The following is a 27,549-nucleotide window of genomic DNA, read 5'->3' as shown; positions in this document are numbered from 1 at the left end:
AGCAATTTCATGGTGCCAATGTACACTGTACAACTGTGTAATGACAACAAAGAATCTTGAAATCTGAAGAAACTAGAGACCCTAACCCTATTTTGAAATACACCCTTAAAAATATGGAGGCTGTTATTATGAACAGGAAAATGCATTGACCAAATAATCTGGTCTAACCGCCCCTGTGCATACCCCTTGATGTCAAAACCCTCCAAATCATGCCTTTTTCACTCCAAAATGCTGCTTGGTAATGACGAAGAGACTGTACACTAATAAAGAAAGCTATTTAAGTAGCATTTTATTTTATCACACACAAAATATAATTACAGGAACATTGTAGATATTATGAGGTTTGAACAACATGAGCATTTATGTCCATAATTCAAAGGATTCAAGGACTCAAAAGAATTTTATTGTCATATGCACAAAGGAACATGTTCCCTGCACAATGAAATGTGCTTACTGCATTTAACCCATCCTAATTGCCAGTTAGGAGCAGAAGTCGCCTTTAGGCAGCCGGGGACCAGCTCCAGATGTATGTCCTGCCTTAGGTCAACAGCAGGGCTGAGCAAACCATGACCGGCCTCATGACGACAAACGACACACACAACACCACACATAAGCCGGCCCGGTACATGAACACATATAAAAAGCACACACAAGGTAAGACTTGGGAAAGAAAAACCTTCATTGCTGCTGCATTGAATCATGCAGCAGCAATGCAGGAAAAAACCCATCAGCACAATGAACAATGATCACACACAACAACAGGACGAGAGACGACGACCAAGATTTGTAAGAGTCCAGTTATCAGACAGAACACCCGGAGGCCGCCTTTAGGCTCCATCAACGGCCTTGCTCTCCGTTCTGGAGGGAGGAAGGGCCCAGCCCTGAACAGTCCACTGTCCACAGTCAACGTCAGAGCTGGGGAAGCTGAGGGCGGGGGAAGACCGGGGGGGTGAGGCATGAGCGTTGTTCTTCTCCAGGAGGTTTTTATCACAGCGGCCTTGAAGTGCAGCTGTATTTTGGGAAGCCGAATGAAAATCCAGATTAGCAGACGCCTGAAAGATTCCACAGTCTGAGACAGAATGGCTTCCAATACATCTGAATTAGGAGAGGAGATGTGGTCATGACGATCAATGCGGTTTTCCAGTGCAGCCATCCTACCAGAGATGGTTCCCAATGTGCGGTTGACACCCGCCGACTGAGCTGACACTGCCCTTCCAATCGAATCAATCATGTGGGCAGCCTGGACGGGCCAATTATTGCCGCTTCCACTTTCTTAATTTTCCGGTAAACCAGCGCTATGCCCACTCCACACAGCAGGAACCCGGTCACCACCATGCTAAATATATGCACATCTTCGACGTCCTCCACAGACAGAGTGTAAAGGCACATGACCTGCCATTTCCTCCAACTGTCCATCATGTAACCCATCACATGTGTCCCGGCAGGACAGGTCGGGTCCTCCGCTCCCGAGTGTCTTGTAGAAAAATAGTGTCAATTGCATTCAGAGCCCACTTTAACAGATCCATTATGGTCCATTATCCATAATGGTCCGTTTCTGAACATGTCGGCCATCATCCATGGAAAGACAAGCTCCTCAGCCCACAGCTAGTGTTGGTCAGCCAGAATTGTATTCATGGCTTGACTAAAGTCATCCAAAGAGACTTCTGCATCTGAGGTAATGTTGCTGAGGTTGAGCTTCAGATTCACTGCATACGTGTTCATGGGCAGCTTCTTATGGTCCTTCATGAGGCGAAAAAGGTCACTCAACATTTCGTGTTGAAAACTCAAGCTTCTCTATGTAGTCTATACCAAAGTGTCTTTTTGGCCTGTGATCTAGTAAAGGATTTATTAGCAGCCATTTTTCACCTGCAACAAGCATACAAATGGCCAACATCTGAAATATAGCAATGATATACCGTTATTTGTCACTATTTATCCCCTTTATTCAATTCTGTCACTTTTGCTGAAAATGAAAATGAGTCTGTATTGACATATGGCACACATAACCATCATATTAAATTGTCTCCTGTGTTGAAAATATCTGCAAGAGACCAAAAAAGTCATATTTTAAACATTATGCAGCACTTTTGTCATTTTTCAGCAGTCCTCCCTTTCAGAGGGTGTGTACATAGGGTTAGGTTGGGTCAATTTGTCAATACTCAATAGATTCCTGTTCAGAAGGTCTGTCACCATATTTTTAAGGGGCTAAGACACTGTAACGTTTAATTTTGCAAAATAGTACCACCCCCCACTAGAGACCTCTGATCAACACCGCTCCAACGGCCCAGAGACCAAACAATTCTCATAAACAAATTCAAATGTTCAGTCAACTCTGAATTTAAATAAACATCATCGGAATAAAAACCCTTGTATGGAGGTTGATATATTAGATGTTATCGCCACACTTTAATTAAGGAGAGCATCTTCAGGACTGTTGCTAGGAGACTTGACCAGAACTGTGAAGCCTCCGTACCACAGATAAACATCCACCGTAAGTGGCAAACAAAATCAACAACCAAGAGCAGTGAAAGACAATAACGCAATATCAAATACACGCTTCTTTTTCATGAACAACATTAACAGAATCTGTGCCATGCCCAAGGGCACACTGACACTTAGAGATGAAAAACAGGAAAGCATTTCTAATGGTTATGCTCAATTTCTTTGAAATCTATCATTTTCTTCACTTTCTGTAAAGTAATTTGGTAAATTTTTGTTCATGTTTTGCTTTAGAATAGAATGTGCAGTGTTCCCAATGCATTCATGTGTATGGAAATAAAAGCTGCTATAAGGATCCATCCATCCATTTTCTATACCAGCTTAGTCTAATTAAGGGTGACGGAGGGCTGGAGCCTATCCCAGCAGCCCCACGACGTGATGCAGGCTACACCCTGGACAGGACACCAGTCTGTCGCAGGGCCAAATATAGATAAACAGACTTATTCACACTTACAGATAATTTAAAATACTTTCCAGATGCACTGTATGTGTTGTGTGTTTCATGGTTAATAACGTCACCATGACCAAGTGCACACATAACCGGTGCCCTGGTGCTCGTGCATGTTAAAAATAAATTATGCACTCAATATTAAATAAGTACAAATAAAAACTAGACCTGCTAGCAGGTATACACGGGATCCAAGGTCTGCTGCCTCCCGAGCCCCCACAAGGACCATGGAGACTGGTAAGGATGCAGCTGCAAGACGTGGGCCTCACCCGCAGAGCCACGTAGGCGATGGCACTGTCATGCCAACTTTGCCATTAAGAGGACTAAATTAACTAAGATGTCCACACCTTTCCAGTGTGTCCACTGAATCACAGCCTTTGCTCCCACCATGTGCGTGAGGTGTTGTGCATCCAGACATGGCTTAGGCCTTCCAGGCATGTCCAACAGGAAGGAGGCTCCAGAGAAGACCCAGGACACGCAGGAGGCATTATATTTCCCAGCTGGCTTGGAAAGGCCACGGGATCCCCCGGGAAGAGTGAGAGGACTTGGACAAAGATGGGGAAGTGTTGGGAGGAGCTGCTAGATCTGCTGCTGGAACTCAGAATAAAATTAATAAAGGAAAACACGTGTAATACCAAACTCAAAATATTCAAAGTCAAATATGTAACTACTAAGAGTGCAGACGATTTTTTTTTTTTAATTTGTTTTTGATTAATTTTCAACAAAATGTGGTCAACTTTAACAAAAAACACACACACACAAATTGGACTAAAATGTGTTTTAAACACTTTATCTACTGTTAAAGAGCATCTGTCATCTATTCTAAACACAATTTACTCAAAGCGTCAAGTCGCTTCCAGCCGTCTGCTGTTTGTTTTCTTGTTTATGGTCAGTGTTTTTTTTTTGAAGCAGCATCTCAACACTGAACCACTCCAACTGTCCTCATCACTCTCTTCCTTCTACAGTCACCAATGCAAAAACCAAAAAATGCAATGGCAACACAATCACAAAGACAGACGAGCACAAAGAAGCTTCAAGTGTCTTTTGATTTTGACCGGTGGTACAAATAAAAAACCCAACAAGACTGAAGGCCTGAGTAAGTCGCTGCAACCCGACAGCTCAGCGTAAACTCATTCAAAACTGAAATCTCATTTAGAACATCTGCCATTAGCCGACACTCGTGTTCATGAGGGAAAGATGACACATTCAATTTCAGAATCCCTCAACAATGACAAATCTAAGTGCATTTTCTTCACACCTACACAGGAAATAGCGCCATTGCATCACCATCACTCCAGACCTGACACAACCCACAAAAGACAGCTCACAATCACACTAACGACATCTCTAGTGCAGTTTGGAAATTTATTCAAATATTTTTTGATGATACTATAAGAAATTTGAAAGGCTCATGCAGTTTGTGACAATCTGCAAAATGGCTCTCTCAAAGAGTTATGCAATATTTATATTATAGTAGCCAAGTGGCCTCTGTGTGCATGTGTGTATGCGTGTCTATGGCTCTGATCACGCAAAAACCACAGAGAGCTGACATTTGCCGTTTGGTATGTAAAAACAGAAAGTGGATAGGACTAATACACTCAACAAAAATATAAACACAACACTTTTGGTTTTGCTCCATTTTTATGACATGAACTCAAAGATCTAAAACTTTTTCCACATACACAATATCACCATTTCCCTCAAATATTGTTCACAAACCAGTCTAAATCTGTGATAGTGAGCACTTCTCCTTTGCTGAGATAATCCATCCCACCTCACAGGTGTGCCATATCAAGATGCTGATTAGACACCATGATTAGTGCATAGGTGTGCCTTAGACTGTCCACAATAAAAGGCCACTCTGAAAGGTGCAGTTTTGTTTTATTGGGGGGGGGGGGATACCAGTCAATATCTGGTGTGACCACCATTTGCCTCATGCAGTGCAACACATCTCCTTCGCATAGAGTTGATCAGGTTGTCAATTGTGGCCTGTGGAATGTTGGTCCACTGCTCTTCAATGGCTGTGCGAAGTTGGTGGATACTGGCAGGAACTGGTACACGCTGTCGTATACGCCGGTCCAGAGCATCCCAAACATGCTCAATGGGTGACATGTCCGGTGAGTATGCCTGCCATGCAAGAACTGGGACATTTTCAGCTTCCAAGAATTGTGTACAGATCCTTGCAACATGGGGCCGTGCATTATCCCTGCTGCAACATGAGGTGATGTTCTTGGATGGCACAACAATGGGCCTCAGGATCTCGTCACGGTATCTCTGTGCATTCAAATGCCATCATAAAATGCACCTGTGTTCTTCCATAACAGACGCCTGCCCATACCATAACCCCACCGCCACCATGGGCCACTCGATCCACAACATTGACATCAGAAAACCGCTCACCCACACGACAACACACACGCTGTCTGCCATCTGCGCTGAACAGTGTGAACCGGGATTCATCTGTGAAGAGAACACCTCTCCAACGTGCCAAACACCAGCGAATGTGAGCATTTGCCCACTCAAGTCGGTTACGACGACGAACTGGAGTCAGGTTGAGACCCCGATGAGGACGACAAGCATGCAGATGAGCTTCCCCGAGACGGTTTCTGACAGTTTGTGCAGAAATTCTTTGGTTATGCAAACCGATTGTTTCAGCAGCTGTCCAAGTGGCTGGTCTCAGATGATCTTGGAGGTGATCTGCGGTTGTGAGGCTGGTTGGATGTACTGCCAAATTCTCTGAAACGCCTTTGGAGACGGCTTATGGTAGAGAAATGAACATTCAATACACGAGCAACAGCTCTGGTTGACATTCCTGCTGTCAGCATGCCAATTGCACGCTCCCTCAAATCTTGCGACATCTGTGGCATTGTGCTGTGTGATAAAACTGCACCTTTCAGAGTGGCCTTTTATTGTGGGCAGTCTAAGGCACACCTGTGCACTAATCATGGTGTCTAATCAGCATCTTGATATGGCACACCTGTGAGGTGGGATGGATTATCTCAGCAAAGGAGAAGTGCTCACTATCACAGATTTAGACTGGTTTGTGAACCATATTTGAGGGAAATGGTGATATTGTGTATGTGGAAAACGTTTTAGATCTTTATGTTCATCTCATACAAAATGGGAGCAAAACCAAAAGTGTTGTGTTTATATTTTTGTTGAGTGTACTTTTGGAGAAATTAGCAATTTTAGCTAACCAGTAAACAATGGACATTGCAATACACCGTGGGAGTTCAGGGTTTATTTAGTAAGTTTAGTAAATTTATTTAGTAATTTCATGTATGTAAGTACATAATATAATTGAAAATATGTTAAAAAAAATACATGGATGACACAAGAAAGTGAACATTTATTTCCACTGTGGCCTGTTTAAAAATCAAATGACAAAACACAAGTAAAAATAAAATAGTATAAAATAATAATGATAATAGTGTATATATGATAACAAGAACCTAAACAATTTATAAATATATTAGGACAGTAAATTAACATAAACAATACATAATTAACAGGAAATAAAAGGGCTGAGTTCTTCTAAAAATTGTTGTGGCCTAAAGGTTCTAAAAACATTCTGGACTCACACATCATCCCAAATCATTATACAAGCTTTGTTTAATTTATTACCACTCTTGAAAAATGTCAGCTACCTATTATATAAATACTACCCAATCAAGAGCCTGTGGATCCTCACAGGCAACGGGCTAGTCTATATATTAAAAGCCAAGTGCCATAAGATAACAATGAACAATGAACATTGATAATTAAATTATGGACTCACTGCAAAACGCTAGTGTTCTTTCATGCCCTGTTTCCACAAATATCTGAACATACACCAAAGATTAAGAGAAATTAATCCTGAATAAAGTAGGCCTTTTCAACAAGTTTTGCAGAAATTATATTAATATAACCCAACTTTGTGCTTTTCACCTAAACTTTACAGTTTTTACTCCAGGGTAGTCCAAACTTTCCCATCATGTTTAGTTTGGGCAATCCTAACAATAAACAGACAATACGTCATCAATTCTTAACCAGCCACATGGGGTGTGCAGCGAGTACATTCTGATTGCCGGTCCCAAGCCAGGATAAATGAGGAGGGTTGCGTCAGGAAGGGCATCCAGCGTAAAACAAGCCAACTCAACTATGCAGACTAAGAATCGAATTCCCATACCGATCGGTCGCGGCCCGGGTTAACAACGTCCGCCACCGGTGCTGTTGCCCAACAGGGTGCCAGTGGAAATTGGGCTACTGCTGGGCGAAGACAATGAAGAAGAGGAGGAGAACGTTGCCACAAACAGCGGGAGAAGAAGAAAACTAGAAGGGTGGAAATGAGAGTGGGGACTTTGAATGTTGGTAGTATGACTGGTAAAGGGAGAGAGCTGGCTGATATGATGGAGAGGAGAAAGGCAGCCATATTGTGTGTCCAAGAGACCAAGTGGAAGGGAAGTAAGAGCAGGAGCATCGGCGGTGGGTACAAGTTGTTGTACCATGGTGAGGACAGGAAGCGAAATGGTGTTGGGGTCATTTTAAAGGAAGAGTATGTTAAAAGTGTGTTGGAGGTTAAGCGAGTGTCTGACAGGGTGATGAGTGTGAAGTTGGAAATTGAAGGGGTGACGATGAATATCATCAGTGCATATGCCCCACAGGTAGGTTGTGAGATGAAGGAGAAAGAAGATTTCTGGAGTGTGTTAGATGAGGTGGTGGAGAGTGTGCCCAAGCATGAGAGTGGTGATAGGAGCAGACTTCAATGGGCATGTTGGTGAAGGGAACAGAGGTGATGAGGAAGTAATGGGTAGATATGGTATCAAGGATAGGAATGGGGAAGGACAGAGGGTAGCTGATTTTGCAAAAAGGATGGAAATGGCTGTGGTGAATACCTACTTTAAGAAAAGGGAGGAGCACAGGGTAACATATAAGAGTGGAGGAAGGTGCACACAGGTGGACTACATTCTTTTTAGGAGATGCAAGCTAAAAGATATCACAGACTGTAAGGTGGTAGCAGGAGAGAGTGTCACTAGACAGCATAGGATGGTTGTTTGTAGGATGACTTTAGAGGTATGGGAAGAAGAAGAGTGTGAGAGCTCAACAAAGGATCAGATGGTGGAAGCTGAAGCAGGAAGATTGTTGTGTGAAATTTAGCGAGCAGGTGAGAGAAGCACTAGTTGGAGGGGAAGCAATTTTGGACAACTGGAAGAGTACTGCAGATGTGGTGAGGGAGACAGTTAGGGCAGTACTGGGTATGACATCTGGACAGTGGAAGGAAGACAAAGAGACTTGGTGGTGGAATGAAGAGGTCCAGGAAAGCATAAGGAGAAAGAGGTTGGCAAAAAAGTTTTGGGATAGTCGGAGAGATGAAGAAAGTAGACAGGAGTACAAGGAGATGCGGCGTAAGACGAGAAGAGAAGTGGCAAAAGCAAAAGAAAACGCATATTGCGAGCTGTACAAGAAGTTTAATAGTAAGGAAGGAGAAAAGGACTTGTACTGATTGGCCAGACAAAAGGACAGAGCTGGAAAGGATGTGCAGCAGGTTAGGGTGGTAAGACGCACATGGTAATGTGCTGACGAGTGAGGAGTGTGTGCTGAGAAAGTGGAGGGAATATTTTGAAGAGCTGATGAATAAAGAAAATGAGCGAGAGAAAAGGCTGGATGATGTGGTGAAAGTAAATCAGGAAGTACAAAAGATTAGTAAGGAAGAAGTGAGGGCAGCTATGAAGAGGATGAAGAGTGGAAAGGCAGTTGGTCCAGATGACATTCCAGTGGAGGCATGGAAATGTCTAGGAGAGATGGCAGTAGAGTTTCTAACCAGATTCTTTAATAAAATCTTGGAAAGTGAGAGGATGCCTGAGGAGTGGAGACGAAGTGTGCTGGTTCCTATTTTCAAGAACAAGGGTGATGTGCAGAGCTGCAGTAACTACAGAGGCATAAAGCTGATCAGCCACAGCATGAAGTTATGGGAAAGAGTAGTAGAAGCTAGGCTTAGAAAACAGGTGAAGATCTGTGAGCAGCAATATGGTTTCATGCCAAGAAAGAGCACTACAGATGCAATGTTTGCTCTGAGAATACTGAAGGAGAAGTACAGAGAAGGACAGAAAGTTACACTGTGTGTTTGTGGACTTAGAAAAAGCTTATGATAGGGGTGCCAAGAGAAGAGCTGTGGTATTGTATGAGGAAGTCTGGAGTGGTAGAGAAGTATGTTAGGGTAGTGCAGGACATGTACAAGAATAGTGTGACAGCGGTGAGATGCGCAGTCGGAATGACAGACTCATTCAAGGTGGAGGCGGGATTACGCCAAGCATCAGCTGAGTCCTTTCTTGTTTGCAGTGGTGATGGACAGGTTGACGGATGAGATCAGACAGGAGTCCCCATGGACTATGATGTCTGCAGATGACATTGTGATCTGTAGTGAAAGTAGAGAGCAAGTTGAGTCTAGTCTGGAGAGGTGGAGATATGCTTTGGAGAGAAGGGGAATGAAAGTCAGTAGAAGCAAGACTGAGTACATGTGTGTGAATGGGAGGGAGCCCAGTGGAACAGTGCAGTTACAAGGAGTAGAAGTGGTGAAAGTAGATGAGTTTAAATATTTGGGGTCAACTGTTCAAAGTAATGGAGAGTATGGTAAAGAGGTGAAGAAGAGAGTGCAGGCAGGGTGGAGTGGGTGAAGAAAGGTGGAAGGAGTGATTTGTGACCAAAGAATATCAGCAAGAGTGAAGGAGAAAGTTTACAAGACAGTAGTGAGACCAGCTATGTTGTATGGTTTAGAGACAGTGGCACTAACAAAAAGACAGGAGGCAGAGCTGGAGGGGCAGAGCTGAAGATGTTGAGATTCTCTTTGGGAGTGACAAGAATGGACAAGATTAGGAATGAACATATCAGAGGGACAGCTCAGGTGGGACGGTTTGGAGACAAAGTCAGAGAGGCAAAATTGAGATGGTTTGGACATGTGCAGAGGAGGGACCCAGGGTATATAGGGAGAAGGATGCTGAGGATGGAGCCACCAGGCAGGAGGAGAAGAGGGAGGCTAAAGAGGAGGTTCATGGATGTGCTGAGGGAGGACATGCAGGTGGTTGGTGTGACAGAGGAAGATACAGAGGACAGGGTGAGATGGAAACAATTGATCTGCTGTGGCGACCCCTAACGGGAACAGCCGAAAGACAAAGAAGAAGAAGAAGAAGCCAAGCAAACATTCAAATCAAAACAATAACACGTTCCAACGTTGCTGCAGGCATTTTACGGAACCGCCTCAGGTCCTGGATGGCAACCACCCAGGTAGACATCCGGCCCATCCAACCTCTCAAAAGTAACAATCTACAGTATCTGCTGCTGCCAGGTGAAACGTGGGCATGGCCTAGGTCTGCTCCAGCCACTGGACTCCTCAACACTGAGGCACGTACTCGGCCCAACGAAACTGAGTACCAAAGATATCCAGTCATCACCTTATGTAGGTCACTGGTTGGTGGAAGAGCAAAAATGTGAATTTAAACATTTTGGTTCTTCCTTGGCTTTATCATATTAACAAACACATTAGAAAAGCACTCTTATATTATAAATTAAGAACAGCAAGTCGAATGTATCACTCAAAAAATAAAAAATTATGGTATAATCTGTGATCTTTGACTCTGTGATTTAGCTTTTACTGACCAGCAGTTCTGCATGTCTGAGATAAAGAATTAGAAACAACAACTATAGTGCAACTATTTACAGCTGCCTGTTGCTGAAATGGATAAAGTTTAGTGATCATGTGACACAACGTGTTTGTTTACAGGCAAAAGATGCTGCAACTGCAGCAGTTCCCATTTTTAGTAAAAGATCCCTGATGATGAAGAAAGACAGAACTAGTTTCTGAAAGGTCCAATCATGTTTTCATAAGTCATATGACACACTACGCCACACCTCTCAGCTTGACTGTAACTACTGCTTCCCTCAGGCGTGTAAGAAAATGTAACGCTTAAAGGACATGTCGCATCGAAATCATAACTTAGATTTAAGGTGTTAGTGACCCTCTGATGATCAGTCTTGTATAAAGTACCTCAAAGTGATACTTGAGTGAAAGTACAAGTATCTTACCATAAAATTACTTTGGTAAAAAGTCTCCTTTAAAAATTTTACTTAAGCAAAAGTCTTAAAGGGGATAGAGAATCAAAATCATCTTTTTCATGTTTTTGGTGTTAGTTCAGAGTCTCCCCGCTGTGGGGAATACACACGACGTGCCAGCAAGTGTCAGAACCTCTGTTTCTAATATTTCTCCTTTTTTGAACTGCCGCCAGAAAATTGGCCAATCCGTGTTTGAGGGAAACATTGCGTCACATTTTCACCAATAGCCCCCCCGCACACACACACACACCCACACCCACCCCCTTTCACACACACCCCTTCGAAATTAATTATTCATAAGGTTGTGCCCACCCATTCCTACCACTGGAAGAGCAGCAATGGCGAGCTACAGGTGTGCCTTCCCAGGCTGTCATAGCGGACTACGATCTTTACATATTCTTCCCACGTAAAGCAATGTACGCGATCAATGGCTTTTATTCATTTTTAACCACATCCCCAGTACATACAACCGCCAACTATTTCTTTGCTCTGCGCATTTCATGGAGGACTGTTTCACAAACCTTGCACAATTTTGAGCTGGCTTCAGTCAGCATTTAATACTCAGTAGAGGGTCAGTTCCGACTTTGCGACAAAGTTGGAGTGCTTTCTTTTCAGTGAGAGCAAGGGCAGCCAATCAAACAACGGCAACTGATCAGCGCCAACACCTACGTGCATTTCATAATGAGGTTGCCAAATAAGCTCCGAAACGACGCCATTAAGGGCAAACGACGCATTCTAAACCCAGCATAGTAACATAGCTGTTTCAGAGAGCCTTTTAGGAAGGTTCTAAGCCATTACAGACCCAACCAATTTTTTGGGGGATACATATCACATCACAGAACAAGGATTAATGCCCCATTCAACCTCTCTCTATCACCTTTAAAGTACCTGAAAATTACTGTACTTAAGTATCAAAAGTAAATTTCTCATATAAAATGTACTTTAAGTAAAAGTACTGAGTAAAAGTAAAATCCAAAATGAGTGGAGAGTGAAATTGCGACACAAAAACAAAGTCAGGGTGGTGTCTGGAGAAACCAGGAAGGGGCCTCAGCCCCTATAAAAGGCTGGATGTGCCTCTGGCGGAGTAGTTGGTGTTGGTGACGGAATGGGTGAACAACATATGTAGGTGTAAATAAAGTTGCCGTTCATTTTCTGAAGACCCACACAAACTTTTCTGTTAAACACAACAGCCAGGCTCTTGTGAAACAGAATAGTCATTTATAGCTACACAATTGTGCCAAATTTAAGGGAAAAAAATGCAAGCGTCATCACCACCAACCACTTGCTTTGCAGTGGTTGGTGGTGAGGACGAGAGCTTGAGCTTGATTCGAGAGTTCTTTGCACTCTCAAATCCAAAACGTGGCGCTGCTTTTACGTACCGCATCTCTGGAGAAATTTCAAATAAAATAAATGAAATGAAACAGCCATGCTGGCCAGTTTTGTCAGCACTTGTGTGTTAACAGTATGTGTTAATTCCAGCGGGAGCCGATGCGTGTGTGTGCGGGTTGGGAGTCCAAAGCACAGATGGCCCCCTTTTCACCCTCCAGTCTCCCCTTCCTCAGCAGGGGCACAGATTCAACTTTTTTTTTTTCTTTAAAACTTGTTTTATGTCAAACACGGCACTTGCTGCAGGGGTAAAAGGCGAGCCCCACTGCTGCGGTGGTAGAGGACTGTATCCCTTCCCAGTACAGCACACCGCTGTTTTCAACTCTGCAAACGGGTATTGCCCAATCAAATTTCTTCTACTTTTATATTGTAGAAACGAGTAACGAAGATGGTTCATGGAAACGTATCGGAGTAAAAGTATACATTTTACTGAGGAAATGTAGTGAAGTAAAAGTCGCCAGAAATGTAAATAAAGTACAGATACATCAAAATTCTACTTAAGTACAGTAATGAAGTATTTCTACTTTGTTACATTACAACATTGCTAATGATACATGGGGATTACTTTGTGCACTTCCATGCCCTGTCTCAAAGTATACGGCATTCGCAACAAATAGTTGCAGAGAATCAGCCGTATTACTTTGTCACTGTATATAGGCCCCCTGGCCCATACTCTGAATTCTTAGATGAAATTGGTGAGTTCATCTCTAACCTGTCAACGACTAGTGGAGATAACATTATGATTATTGGTGACTTCAACATTCATATAAATAAGCCTTCTGATCCCCTCTGCAAATCATTTATCCTAATGCATTGTGGATGCATTAGGATTTCAGCGAACCGCAGCTAGCACACTGCATAAGTGAGCTCCCTCAAACAGCCCAGATTCAGAAACCTTCCTCTCCCCTCCTCCCGCTCAGCAGTAAACAAGCAGAGAGCAAACAGCAGCAGTTCAGAGGATTCACAGTGGCTCTTCTCCGGTATCAGAAAATCCCGTGGGTTGGATCAGTATTTTCCGACACGTGAATTACATCAGTATCGGAACCCGATATCAATCCGGGATTGGATTGGTCTCATCCCTACCATCAAACTCTTCAACTACGATTGAACTCAAAGCTAGACTGCCTGATAGCTTAGCTTCACATTTGGAAAATGCCCAATCAGAAGACAGTCTTGTGGATAGTTTAATAGTTTAAACTCAGTGCTCAAAACTACACTTGACATGTTTCTGTGTAGGCTCTCAGTTGTCCAGGTGATTTCCATAGTAGAGAAGCTTGAATCTTCGACTGGACTGGGTTGCTTGACGCGAGGACGTTTCGCTTCAAATCGCAGAAGCTTCCTCAGCTAAAACTCTTGCTCTGGTAGTCTGACTTCTGTCTTGACTCTTGTAGAGAAGAATAAACAGAAGCCAACAAAAGCTGGAGTTTTTAAACCTAACCAGACCCCTCCTACCGAGAGGAAGACTGCTATAGGCTAGTGACTAAACAATAGCTCTAATTAGCACCTATTGTGCTCTAGCTAATGATGGGATGGAAGCCTCTCCTGATGGCTCCCTTGACGACTCTCCTGATGACGTGAATGATTCATTACCATGAAAAAAAGACTGAAACTGCTTTGACCTGAGTACCCCAGTGTAAACAGGGGACAAAGCGTGTCTCAGACCCCCTCCCCGGTTAAGGCTGGGTTTCAACTGTTTCACATAGAATGCTTCCTTGACACCTCTCTCAAACCATTTCTCCTCTCTGGCTAAGATTTTAACTTCCTTGTTCTCAAACGTGTGGTTAGTGTCTTTAAGGTGGAGATGAACTGCAGACTGAGGACCATTTGCGCCCTCTCTGCGGTGCTGGTATAGCCTTTTGTGTAAAGGTTGCTTAGTCTCACCTATGTAGTGTTCATTACAGTTTTCCTGACATCTGATAGAATACACTACATTGCTCTGTTTGTAACTAGGGATCCTGTCCTTAAGGTGAAGTAATTTCTGTCTCAAGGTGTTAACTGGTTTAAAGTAAACTGGGATTTTGTGCTGTCTGAAGATCCTCTGTAGTTTTTCCCCTACTCCTGCTAAATAAGGGAGAGACACTCCTCTTCTTCTTGTCTCCGTCTCCTGTCTATCTGGTCTCTTTGTTTTCTGGGACTTCTGCACTTTGTCCAGGGACCATCGTGGGTACCCACATACTGTGAGGGCTTTCCGTACAAGTTGTTGTTCTTTAGCCCTTCCCTCTGCAGTTGTGGGCACCTGTAGGGCTCTGTGTTGAAGAGTCCTGATCACCCCGAGCTTGTGTTCAAGGGGGTGGTTTGAGCCAACAAGCAGATATTGGTCAGTGTGAGTGGGTTTTCTGTAAACCCCTGTCTGGAGCTGCCTGTTCTCTCCAATCGTAACATCCCAGTCCAAGAAGGTTGGTTGTTTCTGGCATCCTCACGTGTGAGCTTGATATTGGAATCCACCGAGCTGATGTGTTCTGTAAAGTCCTCAACCTCCTGTTGCTTGATTTTAACCCATGTGTCGACATATCTGAACCAGTGACAGGGAGAGATGCCCGTGAAAGACGTCAAGGCTGTCTTCTCCACTCGCTCCATGTACAGACTGGCCACAATGGGGGATACCGGAGACCCCATCGCACAACCATGGATCTGCCTGTAGTAATTCCCCCTAAACAGGAAATACGTGGTGTTAAGACAGATCTCCAAGAGTTGGCAGATGTGGTCTGGTGTAAGTTTGGTCCTTTCAAGTAGAGACACATCCTCCAGCAGTCTCTGCCTCACAGCTGAGATGGCCTCAGCGGTGAGGATGCAGGTGAACAACGATGTCACATCAAATGACACCATAGTTTCATCTGCCTCCAGCTGCAGGTCCTTGATCATGTTCACAAAATCTTGTGTGTTCTCCACATGGTGGTCTGAGTTACCCACTTTTGGCTCTAGTGGGTAACTCACGCTTTGTCCCCTGTTTACAATGGGGTACTCAGGTCAAAGCAGTTTCAGTCTTTTGTTCATGGTAATGAGTCATTCACGTCATCAGGAGAGGCTTCCGTCCCATCATTAGGAGGGACAGCTGCCCTGTCATTAGGAGGGTGCTAACTAGAGCATAATAGGTGCTAATTAGAGATATTGTTTAGTCACTAGCCTATAGCAGTCGGCATCTCGGTAGGAGGGGTCTGGTTAGGTTTAAAAAGCTCCAGCTTTTGTTGGCTTCTGTTTATTCTTCTCTACAAGAGTAAAGACAGAAGTCAGACTACCAGAGCAAGAACTTTAGCTGAGGAAGCTTCTGCGATTTGAAGCGAAACGTCCTCAAGTCAAGCAACCCGGTCCAGTCGAAGATTCAAGCTTCTCTACTATACACTTGACATGATTTTGCCACCTTTGTTAAAACCTTGGTTCAATGATTACTTGCGTGACCTCAAGCATAAGGCTAGAGGTCTAGAACAGAAATGGCATAGTTCAAAATGAGAAGTATCCCACCTCGCGTGGCGTGATGTATCTTAGACTATAAGCATGCACTACTGGCTACAAAGCGGACTATTACTCTGATTTGATCAACAAAAACAAGCATAACTCAAAGTTCTTGTTCGACACGGTGGCAACACTTATTCATGGACAACCACCTGTAAGTCGCTCTCCTTTTACAGCACAAAATTTCTTGGATTACTTTGAGAAGAAAATAGACGACATTAAGTGAAACATATCCAAGCATGCCTTAACCAAGCCACTACACCCTGCTATTGGGGTGGGCGCCATTTCTGAGGTATTACCTAGATTTACAGAAATTGACAGTATCTCACTAGGTGTGCTGATGAAACTGGTAATGTCTAAAAAAAAAAAGGAAACACAACCCGCTTATTTGATCCCATACCAACAAAACTGTGTAAGGACCTGTGGTCCACTCTTGGGGCGACTGTGCTGGAAATGATTAATCTCTCATTAACCACTGGATCTGTTCCAAAATGTTTCAAATCTGTAGTGATAAAACCATAACTTAAGAAATCTAATCTTGACCCTACTGTATTGGAAAAACTATAGGCCGATATCAAATCTATCATCCTGCTCTAAAATACTGGAAAAGGTGGTTTCACTGCAGCTTGTGGACCACCTTACTGAGAATAATCTTTTCACTGCAGTCTGCTTTTAGAAAATATCATTCCACAGAGACGGCTCTCACTAAAGTGGTGAATGAGCTTGAATGAATGAATGAAATGAATGAATGAATGAATGAATGAAAACTGTTTATTTCGAACATTTGATACAACAACAATTACAAGATAGATCAGTAAAGACAACAACAAAAAAGTTCCTACTGTGTACCCAACATGTCCGAAAAGGGGTAGGGTGAAGCATCAGCTTATTTATCCCTACCCCTTCTTCCCCACAACCAGTAATACCCTTTGCCACATATACACATAGATTCCTACACACCTAAACCGATATCAATATATATATATATATATATATACATATATATACACATACACATACATATATACATACACACATCAACATACATACACATATACATACACATATATACACATATACATATATACACATATATATACACAGACATAAATATACACCTACACATACCTACTTACATACAAAATACTATATATTTACAAGCCGAAGCAAAAAACAAAAACACCCTAACCCTCATTACCCTTCCTCCTCCCTATACCCAGAAAAAACCATATTTTTGTACCGCTGTTTGAACTGGTTCATGCTTGGACATTGCTTGAGCCCCACTCCCAATCTGTTCCACATCCTCACCCCACAGACAGAAATACAGAAACCTTTTAATGTTGTTCGTGCCCACTGATGCTTTAAATTAAATTTCCCCCTCAGACTGTAATCCCCTGATCTGTTAAAAAACATATTTTTAATATTTGCTGGAAGTAAATTGTTTATTGCTTTATACACAATTTGTACTGTTTGAAAATGAACCAAGTCTGTGAATTTTAAGAATTTGGATTGTAAAAATAGTGGATTTGTATGATCTCTATAGCCAGTATTATGAATAATTCTTATAGCTCTTTTCTGCATTACTGATAGTGATTGTGTTGTACCTTTATAAGTATTACCCCATACTTCTGCACAGTACTGTAAATATGGTAAAACCAGTGAGCAGTAAAGAATGCGGAGTGAGTTGTGGTCCAGAATATGTTTCGCTTTGTTTAGAACTGAAATGCTTCTTGACAGTTTACTTTGTATATGTTTTATATGAGTCTTCCAGTTTATCTTATCATCTATTATCACCCCCAGAAACTTATTTTCATGTACCCTTTCAATATCTACCCCCTCGACTTGTAACTGAACCTGTATGTCTGTATTACAATAGCCAAATAACATGTATTTTGTTTTACTTAAGTTTAATGATAATTTGTTTCTGTCAAACCATATTTTCAATTTTCCCATTTCTATACTGATCCTCCTCAGTAACTCCTGCAAATCCCCCCCTGAACAAAAAATGCTTGTGTCATCTGCAAATAATACTAATTTAATATTTTGGAAACATTGACAATATCATTTATATAAATTAGAAACAGTTTTGGACCCAATACTAACCCCTGTGGGACGCCACAAGCATTGTCCAAGCATGATGATGTATATTCCCCCAACTTCACAAACTGTTTTCTGTTACTTAAGTAGCTTCTCACCCAGTGCAACACCAACCCCCTAATCCCATACTGTTCAAGTTTATTGATTAATATGTCATGATTAATTGTATCAAAAGCCTTTTTAAGGTCTATAAATATTCCAACTGAATGTAATTTGTGGTCTATGGCGTTTGTAATCTCAACTGATTCTATTAATGCAAGTGATGTTGAACTATGTGCTCTGAATCCATATTGACTATCAGTAAGTAATTTATGTTTATTTATGAATTTGTCTAATCTATTATTGAATAACTTTTCTAATAATTTGGAAAATTGTGGAAGCAAAGAAACAGGTCTATAATTTGTGAAGTGGTGTCTATCCCCAGTCTTATACAGCGGCACAACCTTAGCTATTTTCATTTGATTGGGAAATTTACCGGTTTGAAATGATAAGTTACAGATGTATGTTAATGGTTCTACAATCCATTCAATGACCTGTTTTACCACCACCATATCAATTTCATTTAAATCGGTAGATGTTTTATATTTACAATTATTCACAATGTCTATAATTTCATTTCCATCCACTGCTGTGAGGAACATTGAACAGGGATTTCTTTCTATGAGATTATTATCCCAATCCTCAGGTTGGGAATCGGGAATTTTTTCTGCCAAGCTTGGTCCAATATTTACAAAAAAATTATTAAAACCGTTGACTACCTCATCCTTATTTTCCTTCTTGACATTATTATCAATGAAATACTGAGGGTAACTCTGTTTTTTATTACCATTTTTGATAATGCTATTTAATATATCCCATATTCCTTTAATATTGTTTTTGTTATTATATAATATGTTACTATAATATTCCTTCCTACATACCCGTATAATATTAGTTAATCTATTTTTGTATTTCTTATATCTATTTTCTGCCTGTTTAGTCTTTAGTTTTATGAATTCTCTATACAGTGTATTTTTCTTATTACATGCATTTCGTAACCCTTTCGTCATCCATGGTCGAGCTTTGATTTTTTGTTTTCTGTAGTCTTGTTTAATTGGACAATTTTTATCATATAATGATGTAAATATTTGTAAAAAAGTTTCATATGCACTATCAACATCACTTTCACTGTATACCTTTTCCCAGTTTTGCTCCTGTAAATCCTTCTTTAGTGTGTTCATGTTTTCCTCTGTCCGCACTCGCCTGTATTTTATTTTCTCCTCTGGCTGATTCCGCCGATGGTTTCTATTATAAACGATGAAAACTGGTAGATGATCACTAATGTCATTGATTAATAATCCACTCACAGTGTTATTCTCAATATCATTGCTGAATATATTATCAATTAAGGTAGCACTATGGGATGTAATTCTGCTTGGCCTGGTGATTTTTGGATATAAACTCATACTGTACATTATACTGATAAATTCATCTGTTATTTTATGCTTATTTGGATTGAGCAGATCAATATTTAAGTCACCACAAATGAACACAGTTTTTTGATTAGTTTTTGAGAACATTTTTCCCATACAGTCAGTGAATGTTTCAATACTAGATCCTGGTGCTCTATATATACAGCTGACTAATACATTTTTGCTTTTTTCTTCACATATTTCAATAGTTATACATTCTAATAAGTTATCAATCACAGTTGTCATATTGTCTACTATTTTATAATCCATGTTCTTATCCACATACACAGCCACTCCTCCTCCACTCTTATTTTTTCTGTTTACACAATTAAATTCATATCCATCCAGTTCAAAATCCATTCCTTTATCTTCATTGATCCATGTTTCTGATATAGCAATTATGTTAAATATTTTTTTGAACTGACTTAAATATTCTTTAATGTTGTTAAAGTTTGCATATAGACTTCTGCTGTTGAAATGGATTATTGATAATTTGTTATCCGTTTTAATGATCCGATTAAACTGTTCATCTGTATAATAGCAACAACTGTCATTGATATTTGAGAAGAAATTATTGTCCGGGTCTATATCGTGCTCCAAGTCCAGTACATTGTGGTCTGTGTATTTAAATGTTCTCAGTTCTACTTTTCCATGATCAGCAATCCTTTGAGTTATATCCTTCTTGTCTCCAGATGTAGATGAATAGGTAGTAGATGAATAGGTTCCTCTGGTCTGTGTCATGGTGTTGTGATGTGTTTGTGTCCTCATACCTTATTGGTCATATTTGTCCAGATCCTCGCTTTAAGAAACACTATTGTTCATATTTGTCCAGCTCCTCGATGTTCCTTATTGCCATGACTTTTGCTTGTTCTGGTGATCCGTTCAGTTTGATGAATATTTTACAGTTTGAAGTCCATGTGTGCTGGATTTTTCCCTGTTTCTTCAAGAAGCGCGCTTTCCTGGCGATGCCGGCATTCCGTTTGGTGAGATGTTCATTGATGAATACGTTTGTCCCTTTCAGTTTTCTTCCTTGTTTTAACAGTGCTGTTTTGTGTTTTCTGTTGATGAATCTCATGATGACGGTTCGTTTATCACCGTCATTTCTCCGTGGCAGAGGGTGGCACGCTTCAATGTTATTTAAATCCATTTCTATACCTTTAGATAGGAGGAAATCAGCAACCTGTTTTTCCACAGAGCTGACCTCCTGTTCACTGGGCTCCCCTCCGCTCTCATCTGTTACCGCCCGTGCGTAGGACCGTGGTTTGATATGAAGACCTGTGATGATGACGTCGTTAATTCTGGTGTACTGCTCCAATTCAGCCAGTCTATTTTCCAGCTGCACCAGATGCCGGTCTTTCTCGGCATTCTGGAGCCGTAATGCCTTCACCTCCTCCACCAGATCCATAATTGATTTCTGTTGCTGCTTCACAACAGAAATCTCCTCTGATAGAAAGTCCAGAGATTTTTTAATATCATCACCTTCCTCCGCTGTCAGAACCTTCTTAGGCCCCATGGTCGGCTTATGAGCAGCTTGTCGATCGCCGATGTTAACAGCCTGCGTTGTTTGTCACCGGGATGGATCTGCACTGCGCTGGTGCCGCGCGGCCTCGGTGTTTCCGCGCTGATGGATCCGCGGTGGCTGCACGAGGCCTCGGGGAAGCGGCACTCGTGACGCGCGGCTTTAATGACGCAGCTCGCGGCCTCAGTGAATTCACCACGTTGGGCGGGCCTCGGACGTTGTTGCTGTCCAGTCGCGGGGCTAAGTTGCCGGTTGAGGTGGTATTCCCACTGTCCGGGTTGGCAAACACTGGCGTGGCAGATGGCAACTACAAACACCACCTCTGAAAACTCAGGTACAAACTTTTTGCAGCTCGCTCTGACGACACGCAGCTTTCCACAACAACTCGCTCCCCTGCATAAGAAAGTCTTGCTTCTGTTTGCAATGGATTCAGACACCACTATGGTTCTGGTGCTGTTTGATCTTAGTGCTGCGTTTGACACTGTGGATCATCACATTCTACTTGATAGGCTGGAAAATCATTTTGGGATTACTGGGAGTGCCTTTGCATGGCTGACATGCTCATACTCAGTGCCATACTCATGACATGTCATACTCAGTTGACATGTTGATTACAGAGCTGCTGCAGGGTCTGTAATCAATGTGCAGAATAAAGTCACATCGACATACCAGTCGTTCTCACTGTGTTTTGTACAATAACACTACCTCTAACCTTAGTGACATGAAATTTGGGGTTCCACAGGGGTCCATCTTAGGCCCCCTGCTTTTCTCCCTTTATATAGCACCCCTTGGGCACATATCGCAGTACTTTGGGATTACCTTTCACTGCTATGCTGATGATACTCAGTTATACATGCAGATAACTGCTGGGAATCTGATCCACATAAAATCCTTAGAAGATTGCCTTGCATCAGTGAAAAGCTGGATGTCTAGGAATTTCCTACTTTTAAACTCTGATAAGACTGAAATGATGGTTCTTGGTTCAGTGCATCAATTTGACCAGCTAACGCTTAGCCTAGGCTCATGTGTCATATATCACATGGACAAAGTGAGGAACCTTGGGGTAATTTTTGATCCTACATTGTCCTTTGACCTCCACATTAGAGATATTAGAAGGACTGCTTTCTTCCACCTGCAAAATATAACAAAGATTCATTCCATCCTATCTATGGCTGATGCTGAGACCCTGATTCATGCGTTTGTCTCTTCTAGATACGACGACTGCAATGCTCTATTCTCTGGGTTACCGCAGTCCAGCATTAGGGGTCTCTAATTGGTTCAAAATGCTGCTGCCAGACATTTGACAGGAAGCAGAAAGTTTGATCACATTACATCCATTTTGGCATCTTTTCACTGGCTTCCTGTCCCTGTGAGATTTTAAGGTTCTGCTATTAACCTATAAAATTGTTCATGGACTGACACCTCCCTATTTAGTTGACCTAATTAAACCCTACATACCAGCCCGGGCTCTGCATTTTCAGGGTGCAGGACTACTTTGTATCCCTGAATAAAATGTCTGAGGGGCACAGAGCTTTCTCTTATCGTGTCCCTATTCTGTGGAATAATCTCCCTGCGTCAATAAAACAGTCAGATTCTGTAGAGACTTTCAAGTCCAGACTTAAGACACACTTATTTTCCCTTTCGTATGGCTAGCATACTGGCATAGTACGTTACTATGCTTTTTACCCTTTTAAATTAATTTTATTAGGAAACGGAGCGGGCTGCGGCCTGAACTTTATCTAAAGTCTGGGTCTTTTAGTGAAGCTTAGGGCTAGTGGCTGGCAATCACCTCTGTTTTTCTTGTTGCTTAATGCTGATAAATTATACTGTATTTGTTGCCTTTCTGATGCTTGATTCTGTTTTTTTCTCTCTGTTTGAGGTCCGGCTCCATCCAGAGATAGGAGTGGTGTCTACTTCTGCAGCCCTCCCATCCTGTGCACTGGCAAAATTGCCTGTATATTTGTTTTGTAAATTGTTTTGTCAATTGTGTCAGTAGCATGGCCCAGGCAGAGGGTCGCCCCTTTGAGTCTGGTCTGCTTGAGGTTTCTTCCTCAAATAATCAGAGGGAGTTTTTCCTTACCACTGTCGCCTGTGTGCTTGCTCTGGGGCTTGGTAAGGTTAGACCTTACTTGTGCGAAGCACCCTGAGGCAACTTTGTCGTGATTTGACGCTATATAAATGAAAAAAAAGAGACTGTCAAAGCAAAGTACTTGTGAGTACGTGTTTTTCTGAGTGTTTCCGACAGTGGAGACGTAGCTTTGAGATGTCCCAGTGCGCGCTCTGTAGGAGAACGAAGACAAATCTCTGCTAAAGTAAGAAAGAAAGCTACAACAGTTATCATTTGTGGATATTCTACATGGCCACAATGACATGAGGATGCGTTGTAGGCGGCTGTGACAACCATTACAGCGATTCTGTGTTGCCAAAAGAGGAGCGAAAGTGGATTAGCTTGCATACTTGGCCTAAAGACAACGCCGAACGGGCGGCAAAATGGACGGAGTGTGTGAACTCCACTCACAAGTTCTGGAAGGGTCCCACTGCTACGTCGATAATATGCGGGGAGCATTTTGTGGTCCCTGACGATTTTGTCGGCTATGGAGAGTGGTTAAGTGGGCATCGGGGTCGTTTGGACTTGCAGCCACACGCTGTCCTGACCATTAATCCCGCTCGCGTCAAGCTTTGTGTAAGTAAACAACTGTAAGAATCCAAAATAAATCTTAAATACAGAGTCACAGATGTGGAAAGACATGCAGCAAAGACTTCACCGCAGTCAGGATTTGAACTGGGGGATGCAGCAAACCGCATACTGCGGCCTGTGGTACACACGTGACCCTCCCCAGCCACAGACACCCCACCATCACTACTGTAGGCATCCTTCATCTTTATGTATTAAAGCACTCATTAAATTTGTCTCATCCTAACAGACTAAATAATCCTCACAGAGCTTAACCTCCACTTCAAGGGTGAGTCCCATTAAGACTACAAAACCCTTCAGTGGTGGCAGCAGAAACGATGCACAGCAGAGCAGCAATGAATCTTCCAATGCTGCCAAACACCAATTTAGCCACAAGTAATGCCAACAAGAACAGATGTTAACAAATGGGGTTACATAATGGCATTGTTGTGCTGTGACGAAGTTATGTAGACTTTTCAATTAATCCACAGTTCAAATGCATTCATAACTGTGGGGGGAGCAGTCCGTGCCAATAAGGAAAATTGTGATCCACAACACCCCTATTCCTGAGTCACTGTTTAAGATCAAAAAAGTGGGGGGGGTGACCTTTTGGAGCCTTCTTGAGAAAACTGTTCGAATAATCTGAGTGGATGTCACAGTTTTACAGGCAGCTTCTGACTGGATGTGAAGAACAAATTAATTAACAGAACATGTTTGTCATACATGCGTTTTCCTACGAATTACCTCAAAAAAAAAAAACAATCCGACACGCAAAGTTCTGTTTCTAAATGGCACAGAAGCAATTTCAAGATGAAACAACCAGCTGATTTGTATAAGAACAGAAATTTCACTTGGATAAAGCTGGGATTTATCTCTCATCAGCACTGCACCAGGTCGTGTATAACAGATGGGTCCTGGATCAGGCAGGTATACAGTGGAGGCGGAGCACAACGAGACCAAGACCACAAACTGAGGCAACACTTGCCATACGACTCAGCATAAGGCTGGAAAATAACAAAAGGGAAGGTGGTGATCCAAACACAAATGCTGGATTACAAGTCACTCCACCTACTTAGCAAGCACCAAGCGTCACCAAACCACACAATCCAGGGCTTGGACATATCCCTTGTCGTGCCGACCACGTCAGCACAAAGATCTGTACAGGATCTCATATTCGTGCCTTTGGCATGCATATAAGCCGAGCAATAATTGCAAAGTTTACATTACAGTGTAAAGTCCAGATTTATTGTCATGGTGACCTGTTTTTTAAAGTAGTAACTGTGTAATTGTCTGTGCAGTTGTCAGTAAAATCAAACTAACTAAACTGTTCTCTATGACCACTGGAACTAAGTACATGGATGCTTAGTTCCATGACCTCCTTCTTGCGTGTTTTATTTGTGTTTTGTCATTGTTAGTATGGCAAAAGCAGATAGCCACTCTTCTCAATATGGTTTGCTTGAAGTTTCTCCCTACAATTAAAAGATAAATAAACTAGAGTACCCTGTTGGTTACCGGGTCAATTAAAGCCCAATGCAAAATGGCCATTTTCAGCATAAGAATGACCACCATTTCCAAATGAACAAATGTATGTAAATAATTTAGGGAAGAGAACAATGTCAAACGACCAATATTGTGCTCTTGTTAAATTAAAAGAAAAGTTATCTAACAAGTTTTGAGAAAACTGGGTCCAAATACCTAAACTGGTTGTTTTCTGCATAAATATGGCCGCCATTTCCAAATGAACGACTCTGACTATACTTTTTTGATGTGAAATATGTTAATGACCCATATTACGCCCTTGACTAATTAGAAAAAAAAGTTATCAGACAGTTTTTGAGAAAACTGCCTTTAAGTGTTCAAAATGTCTATTTTCGGCATAAAGATGGCCGCCATTTCCAAATGGACAAATCTACATCTGGGAAGTTTTCCAACTTTTACAGAGTGGTATTTATCCTGAAAGTGAGATCAACTCAATCAATCAACTTTTTTCTTATATAGCGCCAAATCACAACAAACAGTTGCCCCAAGGCGCTCCATATTGTAAGGCAAGGCCATACAATAATTATGAAAAACCCCAACGGTCAAAACGACCCCCTATGAGCAAGCACCTGGCAACAGTGGGAAGGAAAAACTCCCTTTTAACAGGAAGAAACCTCCAGCAGAACCAGGCTCAGGGAGGGGCAGTCTTCTGCTGAGACTGGTTGGGGCTGAGGGAAAAAAACAGGAAAAAGACATGCCGAGAAGGGGGGCAGAGATCGATCACTAATGATTAAATGCAGAGTGATGCATACGGAGCAAAAAGAGAAAGAAACAGTGCATCATGGGAACCCCCCCACAATCTACGTCTAAAGCAGCATAACCAAGGGATGGTCCAGGGTCACCCGATCCAGGCCTAACAATAAGCCTTAGCGAAAAGGAAAGTTTTAAGCCTAATCTTAAAAGTAGAGAGGGTATCTGTCTCCCTGATCTGAATTGGGAGCTGGTTCCACAGGAGAGGAGCCTGAAAGCTGAAGGCTCTGCCTCCCATTCTACTCTTACAAACCCTAGGAACTACAAGTAAGCCCGCAGTCTGAGAGCGAAGCGCTCTAATGGGGTAATATGGTACTACGAGGTCCCTAAGATAAGATGGGACCTGATTATTCAAAACCTTATAAGTAAGAAGAAGAATTTTAAATTCTATTCTAGAATTAACAGGAAGCCAATGAAGAGAGGCCAACACGGGTGAGATATGCTCTCTCCTGCTAGTCCCCGTCAGTACTCTAGCTGCAGCATTCTGAACCAACTGAAGGCTTTTTAGGGAACTTTTAGGACAACCTGATAATAATGAATTACAATAGTCCAGCCTAGAGGAAATAAATGCATGAATTAGTTTTTCAGCATCACTCTGAGACAAGACCTTTCTGATTTTAGAGATATTGCGTAAATGCAAAAAGGCAGTCCTACATATTTGTTTAATATGCGCTTTGAATGACATATCCTGATCAAAAATGACTCCAAGATTTCTCACAGTATTACTAGAGATCAGGGAAATGCCATCCAGAGTAACGATCTGGTTAGACACCATGCTTCTAAGATTTGTGGGGCCAAGTACAATAACTTCAGTTTTATCTGAGTTTAAAAGCAGGAAATTAGAGGTCATCCATGTCTTTATGTCTGTAAGACAATCCTGCAGTTTAGCTAATTGGTGTGTATCCTCTGGCTTCATGGATAGATAAAGCTGGGTATCATCTGCGTAACAATGAAAATTTAAGCAATACCGTCTAATAATACTGCCTAAGGGAAGCATGTATAAAGTGAATAAAATTGGTCCTAGCACAGAACCTTGTGGAACTCCATAATTAACTTTAGTCTGTGAAGAAGATTCCCCATTTACATGAACAAACTGTAATCTATTAGACAAATATGATTCAAACCACCGCAGCGCAGTGCCTTTAATACCTATGACATGCTCTAATCTCTGTAATAAAATTTTATGGTCAACAGTATCAAAAGCAGCACTGAGGTCCAACAGAACAAGCACAGAGATAAGTCCACTGTCCGAAGCCATAAGAAGATCATTTGTAACCTTCACTAATGCTGTTTCTGTACTATGATGAATTCTAAAACCTGACTGAAACTCTTCAAATAGACCATTCCTCTGCAGGTGATCAGTTAACTGTTTTACAACTACCCTCTCAAGAATCTTTGAGAGAAAAGGAAGGTTGGAAATTGGCCTATAATTAGCTAAGATAGCTGGGTCAAGTGATGGCTTTTTAAGTAATGGTTTAATTACTGCCACCTTAAAGGCCTGTGGTACATAACCAACTAACAAAGATAGATTGATCATATTTAAGATTGAAGCATTAAATAATGGTAGGACTTCCTTGAGCAGCCTGGCAGGAATGGGGTCCAATAAACATGCCGATGGTTTGGACGAAGCAACCAATGAAAATAACTCAGA

The sequence above is a fragment of the Thalassophryne amazonica genome, chromosome 5 (assembly GCF_902500255.1).
Source record: "Thalassophryne amazonica chromosome 5, fThaAma1.1, whole genome shotgun sequence".
Lineage (NCBI taxonomy): Eukaryota > Metazoa > Chordata > Actinopteri > Batrachoidiformes > Batrachoididae > Thalassophryne > Thalassophryne amazonica.
This window is presented reverse-complemented; position numbering follows the sequence as displayed.